Source organism: Hipposideros armiger, unplaced genomic scaffold, assembly GCF_001890085.2.
Source record: "Hipposideros armiger isolate ML-2016 unplaced genomic scaffold, ASM189008v1 scaffold_20, whole genome shotgun sequence".
Lineage (NCBI taxonomy): Eukaryota > Metazoa > Chordata > Mammalia > Chiroptera > Hipposideridae > Hipposideros > Hipposideros armiger.
The window spans coordinates 765,982-779,207 of record NW_017731370.1 but is presented as its reverse complement, the minus strand read 5'-3'; the positions used below and the strand labels follow the sequence as shown (position 1 = coordinate 779,207).

The 13,226-nt window shown below is 37.1% G+C and overlaps 1 pseudogene; it reads right to left on the bottom strand.

Moving 5' to 3' along the window:
* Positions 1 to 271: 271 nt before the first annotated feature.
* On the bottom strand, positions 272 to 2,914 carry LOC109378969 (eukaryotic translation initiation factor 3 subunit H pseudogene; annotated as a pseudogene).
* Positions 2,915 to 13,226: the final 10,312 nt, after the last annotated feature.

Here is a 13,226-nt window from a genome sequence, read left to right as displayed (position 1 = left end):
GAATAATTTGTAGGGCTGTCAAGGGGTGTTAACAAACGTAGTAAACATCATAATTGAAAACATTTGTTAAAAACGTATGGGAACATTTTTTTATGATAGTCTGCATTGTATTTTACATTTATATTAGACTTTCAAACATTTTTTGGTTTTTCCTTTATATTTTATTGTTGGCTAGAAAGACTTTTCAATATGCAAATGCATTTCTTCCCAGAGCTGCCCCAATGTGATCTCAAGAGTCCATGTTAATTGCTTTTCTGGAAAATTCCTTTTCTTAGTTGTTGTAGTCTTGAAAAGTCTGGGCCATGAAGAGTTTGCCTAAGTTTTGGGCAGGGAATACCTTGATATTCTGGCAGTAAGTATTAATTTGGCCTGAAATGAGCAGAGGCTCCATCCTGGCCGGGGACTCTGTGGTTTGAAGACAGATCCTCCTCAGAAAGCGGGGGTTCTCCTCATCTCTGGGGCTGCATATTCTCCTGCTTGCAACACTGTTGATACTTGTGTTTCTGCTGCTGCTGTTTACTCCTGCTCCTCATGTATGTGTTATATTTAACTACATCTTGGCTCATTTAATACACTCTGTCTATCAGCAACTGTAGATTCTTTCCCAAATGATTGCTACAAGCAAGGCTGAGCAAATCATGTTTATTTGCTACACCTGACTTCTCAAGAGTCCATATTAGGACATTGACCAGATAAGAATTTTTAATTACAATCAGCCCATATTCATGCATGTGTTCAAAGGTGATATTTCCCTTTTTCAATGCTTCAGGAGAAAAATCCTCATTATAAACTACCATCAGTTTAGAAGTCAGCCTGTGTGCTGTCAGTGAGAGAGACCCTTGGGCAGTTTTTATGGAATCATAAATGAGAACAACAGACTTAATGGCATGCTGGTAACTGAACTGAGAATCTAGGAGTGCCTGGGTTATGAACGAGGCATAATATGTGAACTGGACCAGCCCACATAGAGATGGTCAATGTTTACATGGCGAAGGCTTCTCATTATTTCCATCTGATACTGGACTTCGTCAAAGTCAGCATCATCTTTTGTGTGTTGCGGGGAAAGAAAAGCAGTGGTAATTTCAAGCCAATCTTCTACAAGCAGGCCCCAAAGCACTCCTTGAACCACCTCACTTCCTGGTCCTTCTTCTTGATAATGTTTCATTATTTTTAATACCACCAAGCCATCTATCTGCATGAGCTTAAGGGCAGAATCTCTGGACCCATGTTTGCCTTTGCCCTTCCCTGCTGGCCGGTGGTACAGCTGGAGGATGTAGGCAGTGCCAGACCAGTGCCTTCCTTGCAGGACCCCAGACAGACAAGAAGTAGAACAAATTTTTAATGTTCAAAAACTCAGATTATTCTCTAAACAAGTGAAAGATACAGAGTTAACTTTCTGATTCTACATATAATCTGTGGTTTTCATAGATTACAGCTGCCACCCAGGATTCTTTCCACTATTTGACATGAGAATGGGAACAAAATATTAAACCAGTTTTAACAGATTTAACACTATCAGTATTTTGTTCAAAAACTATATCCACCGATCAAGAGATTGTTTTTCCCTCAAGGGAAATGAGCCTGTCTAAGGTACCAACCTCTTCATAAACAGAATTCGTAGGGAGTTCTTATTTTTCTCCATGGGGACAGCATCCAGGTTTGAATTACAGTTCTTCATCAAGAGAAGATTTCTCACCATTAGCTAAATGAAAAACATTTATCGTCAATGAGTGATAACATGATATCCTGAATTTTCAAGAGTGTCAATTCCCTAATGCTGGGCTTTTTCTGATTACACATTTGGGGCTTTCAAGATAAATATGACTGCATGGAGTGAAAAGCATTTTTTCCCCAATAGGAGTATTATTTTAAAAATGAAATATCTTCCATGTCATTCCCTCTTGGAGAATTTGAGAGTTAAATTTTACATTTTTTATTGAAGAACAGGTTAAAATTTTTGTTGATGGTAGAGAGAGATGTGTGGTATGTGTGTGTGTAAACTCTGTGAGGTAGCTGTTAGTATCCTTACTTAATTGATGAGAAAATTGAGACTCAAAGAGATTGTTATGTGTGTGTGTGGGGGGGTATCGATATATAAATATAAATGTATGTGTGCATATATATGTATGTGTGTATAATTTGCATCGAGAAAAGGATTGATTATATTTACATTATAATGTTAAAACTTATCTGCTCTGGATGGTTGATATTTCAGGAGGTATATTCATATATATTTATTAAACACGTGTATATCCTGTGTTTCTGGAGCTATATTAAGAAGGTAACTTTTACAAGCCTTCTTCTCAGTGGAACTTATCTTAAGATGCTAACAAGGCTGCTTTTCTATATTGTACCTTTGGTTAAATTAGCAAAAGATACCCTATGATTCTGGTAGCATGATTTGACAAGTAGAAATCACCTTTGTGCAGATTTGAAAAAGTAGCAGAAGATGTCCCGTCCTTGGACCTGGGCTGTGGTGGTGGAGTAGTGAACACAGTCAGGCACACAGCCTGGCAAGGCAAATGTGGACTGCTTGCAATTCTATTTTGTCCCCAGTCCACACAATTTACAGTGCCCATACTTACATGGAGGCTCACAGGTGACAGCTGTGTGGGTGTGCATTTGTGTGTGTGAGTGGTGTGTGTGTGTGTGTGTGTGTGTGTGTGTGTGTGTGTGTGTGTGTGTGTATGAGGATGACTGGTTGGGTGTTACAGGCAGAAAGAATGTGCAGTTTCAAAAGCTTCTACACCCAGCTTTCATTAGGTCCAGCCAATTAACATGGATGAGTAGTGGGATGAAGTACTACTTGCACACTTCAGTAAATCTTCTTGGCTCCAAACCTTATTCCTACCACTGATGCATGGGCTTTGACCAGCTTCACACGGGAACAACCTGATGGGGTTGGGTTCCACATCTCCCTTCATAACCCAAGGGCTCCTCTAATCCAAAACTGGGACACCCAGAAATCACTCAACATTCATGCATGTACAACCCAGGTCAGGCCTATTGAAAAACTGGTAGAATTAATGCCTTTGGGGCAACCCTGATCAGTGAGGTCAAGATTTGTTGAATAAATGCTCCCCACTTTCCTTTCTGAGGCACATTTCAGAAGACTCCTTAGAAGCCCTGAGGGACTGAGCACTAGTCACTCTTTGCAGTGACCGACTCTAGAGCACATCCTTTAACTGGATTTCCCTCCTTCCCCGTTCCCAAATGGACCACTGTAGGCATTTCTTAGGCACTGACTTCTATTTTAGGACTATACAAGCTCGGCCAGTGTGGTCAATAGGTACTGGCAGCTTGCTGCCATACATGCCCAGTGTTGCCAGATTTGTGATTTTTCCAGACAAGCCATAAATCCATAACTTGTGTGTGATCTGATTTTTAAATATTGGTGATTTTAAAAAAGCACTTAGCTGGACAAATAAAACACATGTAAACCAAATTTTTCTCTTAGGTGCCAATATATGATCTCTATGTGAATGAAAAAAACCCATATGAGAAATGAATTGTTTCCTGAAATGAAAAGCATGCATTCCTCCCATGAGGTTAGTCAGAATGTAAGTATCCCTAGGGCAGGGTTCATGGTTGTCCTTCCCAGCATCATCCTCAGTGCTTTGTACAGGGCCTGGCACATCGTAGGCCCTTAATAAACATTGGTGTTGAATGAACCAGTATAGGGTGACGATATTATCAGTGTCAGCCTGGGATGGTGTCCACCTCTTTGCTTTAGAAGAGGAAGCTCTGGTGGCCCCATCAGGGGCCTTGACCACACCCTGAGGTATCGGCCAAAAAGGCACAGAGCAAACTTTTATTTACCTACCCTCTCACCAGCCCTCAGTCTCCTGACACAGTAGCCGTTGGATCTGTATTATCATTTCTGATAATTCAAGTAACTCCAAATTGCTGAATTCTCTCTGTTCCAAAGATCTGTAAAGCAAGGTTTCTCAACCTCCACACTATGGAAATTTTAGGCTGAATAGTTCTTCAGTCTGGGGATCTGTCCTGTGCATTGCAAGATGTTTAGCAGCTTCCCTGTCCTCTACACAGTTGATACCAATAGCACCTCTGAACCAATACTGCGCCCAGATATTTCCAAATGACTCCCTGGAGCGGGTAGGCAAAATCCACCTTTCCCCCAACCCACTGAGAGGCACCACCCTTAGAGTAATGCATTGGTGAGAAGCAGAAAAGAGAAAGCTCGGATCATGATGTTGAATTCAGTGGTGTAGCTATTTATTGTGATACTTTTTGCATGTTTGTATGTTTATTGTAGTGAATTGTCTCACAAGAGTCAAGTAGGGGTTAAAAGTGTGCAATTTAAATACTATTACCTAGCTGACAAAAGATTTGTAGTCCCAGGTTTCATTGAGGTAGACTAGCATTTCCCAAAAAATCTTTCTACAGGGGACTTGAATTGATGCTCTGGAAAACAAAATCATCCTTGGTCTTTTTCTTCCAGATGTACATTAGGATATTAAAAACCTTTGAACATCACTTTTAAGAAAAGTTACCATTGTTTAAGGCTAAATAAAGTTCTTTAAAGAGACATTTTTTTTTCTTTTCTTACTAATTAATATCCATCCTAACACTCTTGCTTTTCATTGGTTTGAAGAGTCCATGAATGACGTATGTACCATTTCCTCAAAACGTAAGGATTTCTAGCTATTCTCTTATCATAAATTCCCATGCCAATTTAGCATTATTTTACTGGAGCCATATTTAATTGGGACCTAAATAGAATTTTACTTAACGATATCATTATTTGTAAATGATAAAATAATTTTCCCTGCCTTTACCTATTCAATGGCCGTGATTAGACTTAGGGACAAACCCAACTCATATGACCCTTAATCAATGGCTCATTTGCTTTTATTTCCATGAACTTCTGAGAATTTATTTATGTATTTATTTTATTATTATTTTTTAAAAATATACCTAGGGAACTCTGCCAATTGCTGCAGGAGCTTTATAGGTATCAATAAAAGAAAATGATTGAGCACAGTTGCATGGGGCCTAGCCAATATGTAGAAGGTGCCAATACATGTTCAGAGCCAAGCTCATCAGATTGCTTTAGCACTCAGTTTGGAGCTAGCCTGGCCTAGATAGGCTGATATCTAAGTGGAAAGCAGGCTCAGAGTAAAGTGCAGCCTGGAGAGGAGTGAGAATGTTCTCTTGCAAGCTCATCTTTACATGATAATAGCAAAACTTAATTAAAAATCACTGGTATTTTCTCTATTTTGTTTCCTTGGCAGAAAACTCAAATACCAGACTGTCTGGTTCAAAATTGAACACCTGGCAACCCTAATGATGTCGTGTGCACAGTGATTTATGTCGTTTGGCAGGTTCAGAAATGCAGAGACAGTAGGGGTTGGGGTAGGGAGAGCCCAGAAAGATTCAGGAGGAAAATATCTTTCTTTTCATTTTTATATTTTTAATTGGGTTAAAAAATGTTTCACAGGAAAACGAAATATTTTCACCTATTATCCATTTTATTATAGGCCTGTCCATCTCTTTTTCTTATTGTATTTCTACTTCTTGCTACAAATGCTAATTTCCATAGCTTTCACTCTGTCATTTTATAGTCCCTGATCCCTGTCAGATTTGATTTTAGTGTTCTTGACTTAGAGCTCTGTCCTAGCTCTGAAAAGCAGCCACCGTTCACTGGGATAATATAAGAATGCAGGATCTGGGACCAGATGACTTTATTTGAATGAGTCATAGCTGTGTCACTTCTCAGTTGTGTAGAAAAGAAACTACCTCTTTTTGCCTTAATTTACTCAGACATAAAATGGGAGTGATAAAACTATTCTGTAAATTTTTGTTGTGAGGATAAATAGGCCTACCTCTCATTCTGTGCGTTCAAGAGTACAAATGGAGGCCTGCATATTCTATGTAAATATTTCCAAATTATAAATCACCCTAATAAGCTGTTGAATGAACTGTGTTCTGTCAACTTACCTTGACAAATATCTCTTCAAAATCTGGATACCTGGTTTGAATGCAGAATTCTCAGACTCCTTAGAGTTGGAATAGAGTGGACAAACAAAATGTGGTACATACATACAATGGAATATCATTCAGCCTTAAATAGGAGTGAAATTCTGATACATGCTAAACATGGATGCACCTTGAAAATACTATGCTAAATGAAATATCCAGAAGCAAAAGGACAAATAGTGTATGATTCCACTTACATGAGGTGCCTATAATAGGAAAATTCATAGAGGCAGACAGTAGAATAGAGGTTACCAGGGGTTGAGGGAATGGGGGAATTATTGTTTAATTGGTACAGAGTTTCATTTTGGGATGATGAAAACATTCTGGAAATAAATCATGGTAATGGTTGTATAATGTGAATGCACTTAATGCTACTGAATTGTATACTTAAAATGGTTAAAATGATGAATTTTATATTATGTATATTATTTGCCACAATAAAACAAGTATGCCTTCACACACAAAACGTTTCTTAAAATGTTTTCCCTTACACCAAGGATGGAAAATGAAAACTCAGTCTGTTACTATTCTCTTTTTCCTTGGTGACCTATCAGCTGATCTGTACTTTCTCATTCTCTTTACTTTAGCTGGGCCAGGTTGCATAGTATGGAGAGGATGGAAAACTGGGAAAAAGTGTAATTTTAGAGTCTACTGTCCTGCCAACTCTTCTCATTGCTGTTTGCCTGGTATATAATTTATTCATCTTATCTGCCTGTGATTCAGTTATTTGCTCTTTCTCTTTATACACGTGAGGTATCCTTGAAAAGGGTTCTAGTACGTGAATTGAAATGAGGTGGTCTTCATGTATAAGGAGGGTGGGGGTAGTTTGTGCTTCTGATAAAATAACTTGAGATAAGCAAAACACATCCACTGTAACTCTGACTTGTGAAATCTGTAGCTTGAGAATCAGCATTCATCATTTTCATCTTTCCAGACACTAATGGAAATTAAAATAAACAAACCTGTCCACATTAAGAAGAGAAACTCTCCTCTACGGTGACAAGTTTCACACAAATTGTAATAGGAATAAAATATCCCCCAAGTTTTTAAACAGGTCATCCATTAAGGGTTCAACAGACACAGGGGAGTATTGCAGTTAAAAGGTGGATAGGCTGTTGTTTAACCAACGTTTCATTAATGAATGAGAGTTCAAATGGCCAATGATAGTCTAACAACATCATTTTATATTTGTGAAGATTAAACAAGACGCATGTTTCTCTCGTTTGGAGGTTTGCAAACTAAATCTGGCACAAAATGTACAGGAAGATAAACTCAAGAGGAACATAGCCTGCCACATTGATTGATGGGCCTGGTTTTTACCCAATAGTGTTTGAAAATGTAGATAACCATAAATAAACGATGCTGTGTGAGCCTTGCCAGCCTAAGGAATTAAGGAGGCATTATTACATTTTACAGCAGCAATATACAGCTCTGCTACCAAATTTGATGGTTGTAATTCTATATACTTTCCATAAGACCTCACAATGTATATGCTCTATAAGAATATGAGTGGTATCATCTTTTTATAAATAGTAATGAGGTTTCTGAGGTGTCAGAAGGTGAGGCAAATCATTCTCCATGCTGTACTCCTGGAGATGTAGACTGCAAAATCAGCAGTGTCATTTTCTGGAACACTTCAGGAATCCACCCCCAAGACTTCCTTTCCTCCCCTGCCTCCCTCCGTTTACACAGGGCTCAGAAGAGGGACTAAACCTATAGTTGATAAATTGGGGGTATTTAAATTATACAATACCAAATTTGGAAGTGATTTAGTAACAAAACAAAAAAGTATTCTCAAATGTATGTAAATTGTTAAGCTTTTTTTTGTCAAAACCAGTGAGGTATAGCATTTATTTTGTTTGTTTGTCCACATATATTTGAGGTTTTTTAAAAAATGAATGCACACATCCACAAGCACATAATTAATGAAAACAGGATTATATTCCACATGATATTTTATAACCTGCTTTTTTTCATTTACCAGAAACTATTAAAAAGTTTTGAAATTAACAAAATATTTTTATAATATATTTAGTAGTTTCAAAGAATGCTCTGCTGTGACTTTAATTCATTATTGGACAGTTAAGCTGGCCCTCCCATTTAAATAAATAGTATTATGGAGACCATCGTGGTTGCCATATTTTGTTGTATATGCCTAATTTTTAAATCGAGGCAAATATCTTGAAGTAGAATTTCTTGATTAAAGTTTCAATAAAATGTTATGTCTTTTGATATGTGGTCACATTCATGTAGCAGGATCCAAGACGCCCATTTTTTTTACTCTTGCCACCCTGCATATTGTCCTTTAAAATAAATAAAATTGATATCAATTTGTTAGGCAAAAATTGACATCACGTGATTATTTTACTTTTAATTTCTTTGATAATTTGTGAAGTTGAACACTTTATCAAGGCTTATCTGACATTTATATATCTTCTCAAAAGCATTGCCCATTCTAATTAGTAGTTATATTTACTGATTGATTTATGAGGTTTTTATTTAGTAAAGATATTAATTAGTTAACTCATGTGTTGCAAACACTTTATTGACAGTTTTCTGTTAATTTAGTTTAGTTCTTCCCCTTTGACCTATAGAAATGACGTTTTGTAGTGTAATCATTTTTGTAATTAGGATTTCTATTATCTGTAGTGCTGTAATTTGTAAGCCATCTCCTGACCCTATTTTCATCTAGTATGGTTTCATTTTTTTGCATTTGAATCTCTGGTCCTTCTTACATTTATTTTGTTGTACTTTATGATGGGGAAATTTGTAAATTTTTTCTCAAATTATTAGTTAATTGTAGATATAGATATAGATTATATATATAGATAGATAGATAGATAGATAGATAGATATAGGTTATATCAAGAAGTTTATATTCTGTTTCATTAGTCTGTCTGTTGTTTATGTAACATTGTCAACTGATTTAATTACCTGATTTCCCCAAAGAAACTTAGAACCTATCTGTCAAGTCTTCCTCCCCCCCCCAAAAAAAATCCTGTTGGAATTGAATTAGATTCATATACTGAAGATAATTGACATCTTTTTAATATTGACTTTTCCCACATAGTAACATGGCTTTATCTTTCAATTCAAATATTTGTGTGCATGTGCGCACGTGTGTGTGTGTGTGTGTGTGTGTGTGTGCGCGCGCCTTTCTTACGGTTTTGTAGTTTTCCTCATGTGTCCTATACATTTTGAACACTTTAGTCTTAGATATTTTGTAATTTTACTTCTTTGTTAAAGGAATCATTTTCTCATCACATAGGGAAATTACTAATTTTAAAAAATATATAGAGTAGGCATGAACTAATTTTTAAAAATATAGAGTAGATAAAAATTTACAATTAAACTTGAGCATACAAGAAATATCCTTCTTTATTTTCTTTAAAACAAATTTAGTCACACTTTGACTCTATCACCCTCCCCATTTCCATCCCTTTACACTGACAGGAAAGTAAATCAATCCCAGTCCTTATGGAACTTCCTGTCCCTCTCTAAGTTTACTGAGGCACTTACTTCATACCTCGAAAATGGAGCGTAGCTTCCCATCATGGAGGCTGCTGAGACTGTCAGCGTCAGACCCACCTCATGGCCCCAGGAAGATGTGGGAATCTGTGCTGTGCTCAGGCCAAGAGACCATGGGACCTTTAACTGGGCTGAGAGATTCTGTTCCAAGGGTTGATCCTGTTTCAACCATTTTCTCATTTCCCTGGGGTCCTGTTGGGGAATCCTAAATATCTACAAACTCTTTTCCCTTCCTAGCCATGGGTATTTTGCACTGCCATCCTTGCTCCCTCTTTTCTTTATACAATAATTCTTTTTTAGGATATCAGGCTTCAGTGAAAACTAAAACTAGACAGGGAGCTATCTGCAGGCAACTTCTGCTTTCAGTGAAGCAACACCCAAATCTAAGGCAAGGGGAATGGAGAATTAATTGGCCCTCTCTTCCTGTATGGAGAAAGAGATGACTGAGAAATGGAGGGAAAATAAAGCACAAATAAATACTTAAATTAATTTTCTTGACCTATATGTATGAGCTTTATGTGTATTTATAATTAGTCAATTTACTGATCTTTTATTAGTCTAATAAGTTTATTATTTTTTTTCATTAGAAGAATTTGTTTCTCAGAATGATACTGGGGATACGTTTTTTCTTTCAAATTCAAATATGTTCCATCTTCTTGGATTAGAATTATCTCTGGAAAGACAACTAGTAAGTCTTTGATTGACAATGCTTTTATATAACCAGTAGATAATTGATAATTTTAGTAGACTGTGCTGACCACTGACTTCCTCTTTGTCTACTTCAGTGATTCTCATAGTGTGTTCTTAGATCAGTATCACCAGGGAACATGTTAAATATGCAAATTAGTGGCTCCACTCCAGACATATGGAATCAGAAACTCAGGGAGGGGGCCCAGCAACCTGTATTTTAACAAGTCCTGCAGGTGAACCTGATACTAATTTCAAGAACCATTGCTCTACGTAATAATCAGGCCCATTTAGCTCATGAGTTCTGTGCCCAATGTAACTTAGGGATAAGGTTATCTCAACAATGCACTTAAGTCAGTGTTTAAGTGAACAAAAACAATCAACATCACCATTTTATACCCACAGTTGTATCTTTAGAGAAACATCCCATCATCAATAAGCAATTCCAGATTTGGCGCATAGACATGCAAAATTCATTTAGCACTAACTATACGAAAAGTGTGAACATCAAAAGCTAAAGCTCTTCTTTTTTGCTAATTATAGAGATCAGTTTCCTGCTTTCTTCCGTGTACGTTGCCCTCTGAAGCTTTGTGATCTCTTCCTTCATTATGTACTAGAAATAACATCTTTATATATTTTAATCCAAGTCAACCACTTTGGGAAATTAACTTGATTTTATTGGCTTAATCCCCTAAAAGAGATATGAGGAAAATGGATGATTTCAATGGATTTTAGGGAAAAATCCTCAAAAGCCATACTTTCCTCAAATACTTTTCTTGAAAACTTGTTAAAAATAAATAAATGTGGAGAATTAATGCAGGGTTTTATTATTTGGCATTTTAAAATAAGTTGCTCATCCAGAGCAGATACCGCTATTTACACCCTCACCTGGGCCTTTGTAATTCAACTCTTTAGGATGATCCTCAGGCCAAGACTGTCATAAGCATGTTTTTTTAAATGTGCTGGTCTTTTTGTCAGTGTATTGCCTCTAAAAGAGGCAAACACAATAAAGGAAGGATTTCTTCTCTTTTGGTCACTTTCTCCTTCCATGATACAATTCCCGGCCTTTATTTTTAACTGTTTTAATTTTAACTTTTTTTTTTGAGCCACGCTTGATTACAATCTAGGTGCAAATTTTGGTTTTACCATGTATTAATCATATGATCAACTGTTCACTAGTTTCCTCATCTATAAAACGGGTAGTAATCTCTACGTCACAGGGTGATCAACAGTAGTAAATGAGATACTGTAGGTAAGGTGCCACATAGTTACATATTACTAGATGTAAGAAATAATCTCCTATGTCCGTCCCCCCCATCATTTTCTAATTCTTTGGTGTGACTGGAAATAGAAATATTAAGATTTTTAACCACATTTATGTCTTTAATTTTCACTTCAAAATTAGTTTATGTGTATGATTGAGTTCTATTTCCAGTCATTTCAATAAAAGATGATGTATTAAAATCTTATTTACAAAGGAGAAAATGAGGTCTTCTGGTTGTAAGTGAGGTTTCATTTACAACCTAGGAAGAGCTTTCAAATTATTCATCCAAGAATTCTTTCTAGAAGTTCTTTGAGGTTAGCAGTGTATTTCTCTTGTGTTTTATTCCTGGTCTCTGTTATTGATTGTGACCAAGAAAATTGTAAAATATAGGATAAACCTATCAGCAGCTTCATGAATGTGAATGGCCAGACGACACTTGCTCATGTATGTGACTCTACTATGGCTGAAGTGAAGAGCTATAACTTCCGGAACCCAGCAGTTCCAGCATTTTTTCACTTGTTCAATGTAGTGGAGCCAGCACATGCCTAATTAAGGATAAGCTCAGGTCAATCTGGAAGCCAGGTGATGGTCCCTAGTTGGCTGCTCTGAAGACGACTTTTGATGCAGTTTGGATATAATGATGCTATTTTGTGTGAGTGAATCAGATGAGGTAAAGGCCAGGAAACATGATGATATGGAGTAGAGCTCCATTCATTACCAAGGTGTGATTTGATCATACAAATATGCAGGCAGAGAATGCTATGTTAATTAACTAATTAATTAATTAGGTCAACAAATAATTGAGGGCCTAGTAAAGGCAAGTCACTTAACAAACCATAGTTTCAGATTTGAGGGGAATGTAGAGCGACATGGGAGAGAAGGATGCAACAGGCAAGTCAGCAGAAAACCACCTTATGATTTGCTAAGGCTAAGAGAGAGAGAAGCACTGAATGAGGTATTAACTGGAGAGAGCTAATATTTACATCTGGTGTCCCATAGCAGGGTTTTCTTCCATCATCATTGTTTTCTTCATATCTAAGAGTAATTTTTTCCAAAGAAAGCCATTATCTGAATACACTTGTAAACTTCTGGGTGCTCTCAAAGTTTCTGGAGTGTTAGATGCCTCAGAATCTTTGCTGATACTATTTAGTGTCATTTATTATCCCAAGGTTTCTATAGGGGTCTTCTTAGATGTGAAGCATTGCCCATACTTTGGAGGAGGGGCAGGTCTGTTTGGGAACTGTGCCAAGGTATGACTTACAAGTGTCCTAATGCTGTACTCATCAATAGTACATTTGGTCACTCCCATTTTTTCTCTCTCCTCCTGAAACTTAGCTTACCTCATAGTGCCAGTGATTTAATCTGTCACCCTGTCATCATTTCCCACCCTATATCCCAATGGTGTAGACTTTAGCCAGAGGTTTTGTAAGAGGACTGTATTTCTACCGGTGGGATTGTACTGAAGTAGACTATTGGAGTGACCAATTAGAATAAAGGTGAGGGCATGTCTGTAGGGGGCTCTTAGCTCAAATTTCACCCCGCCATAAGTTGCTGTTTCCTCTACTTTCTCAGGTTGCCAACTCCCCATGTGTAGTTTTTCTATGGGTTTAAAATACTGTTTGTCTTACCCGGTCAGAGAATTGTACAGCAGATGGCTTTATTTTCTTAATCACTAAGCAACTCTTAACTATGCTCCATGTTTATGGGGCTGAATTGTTCATTGTGGCAATTTGTAATATTTGTAATA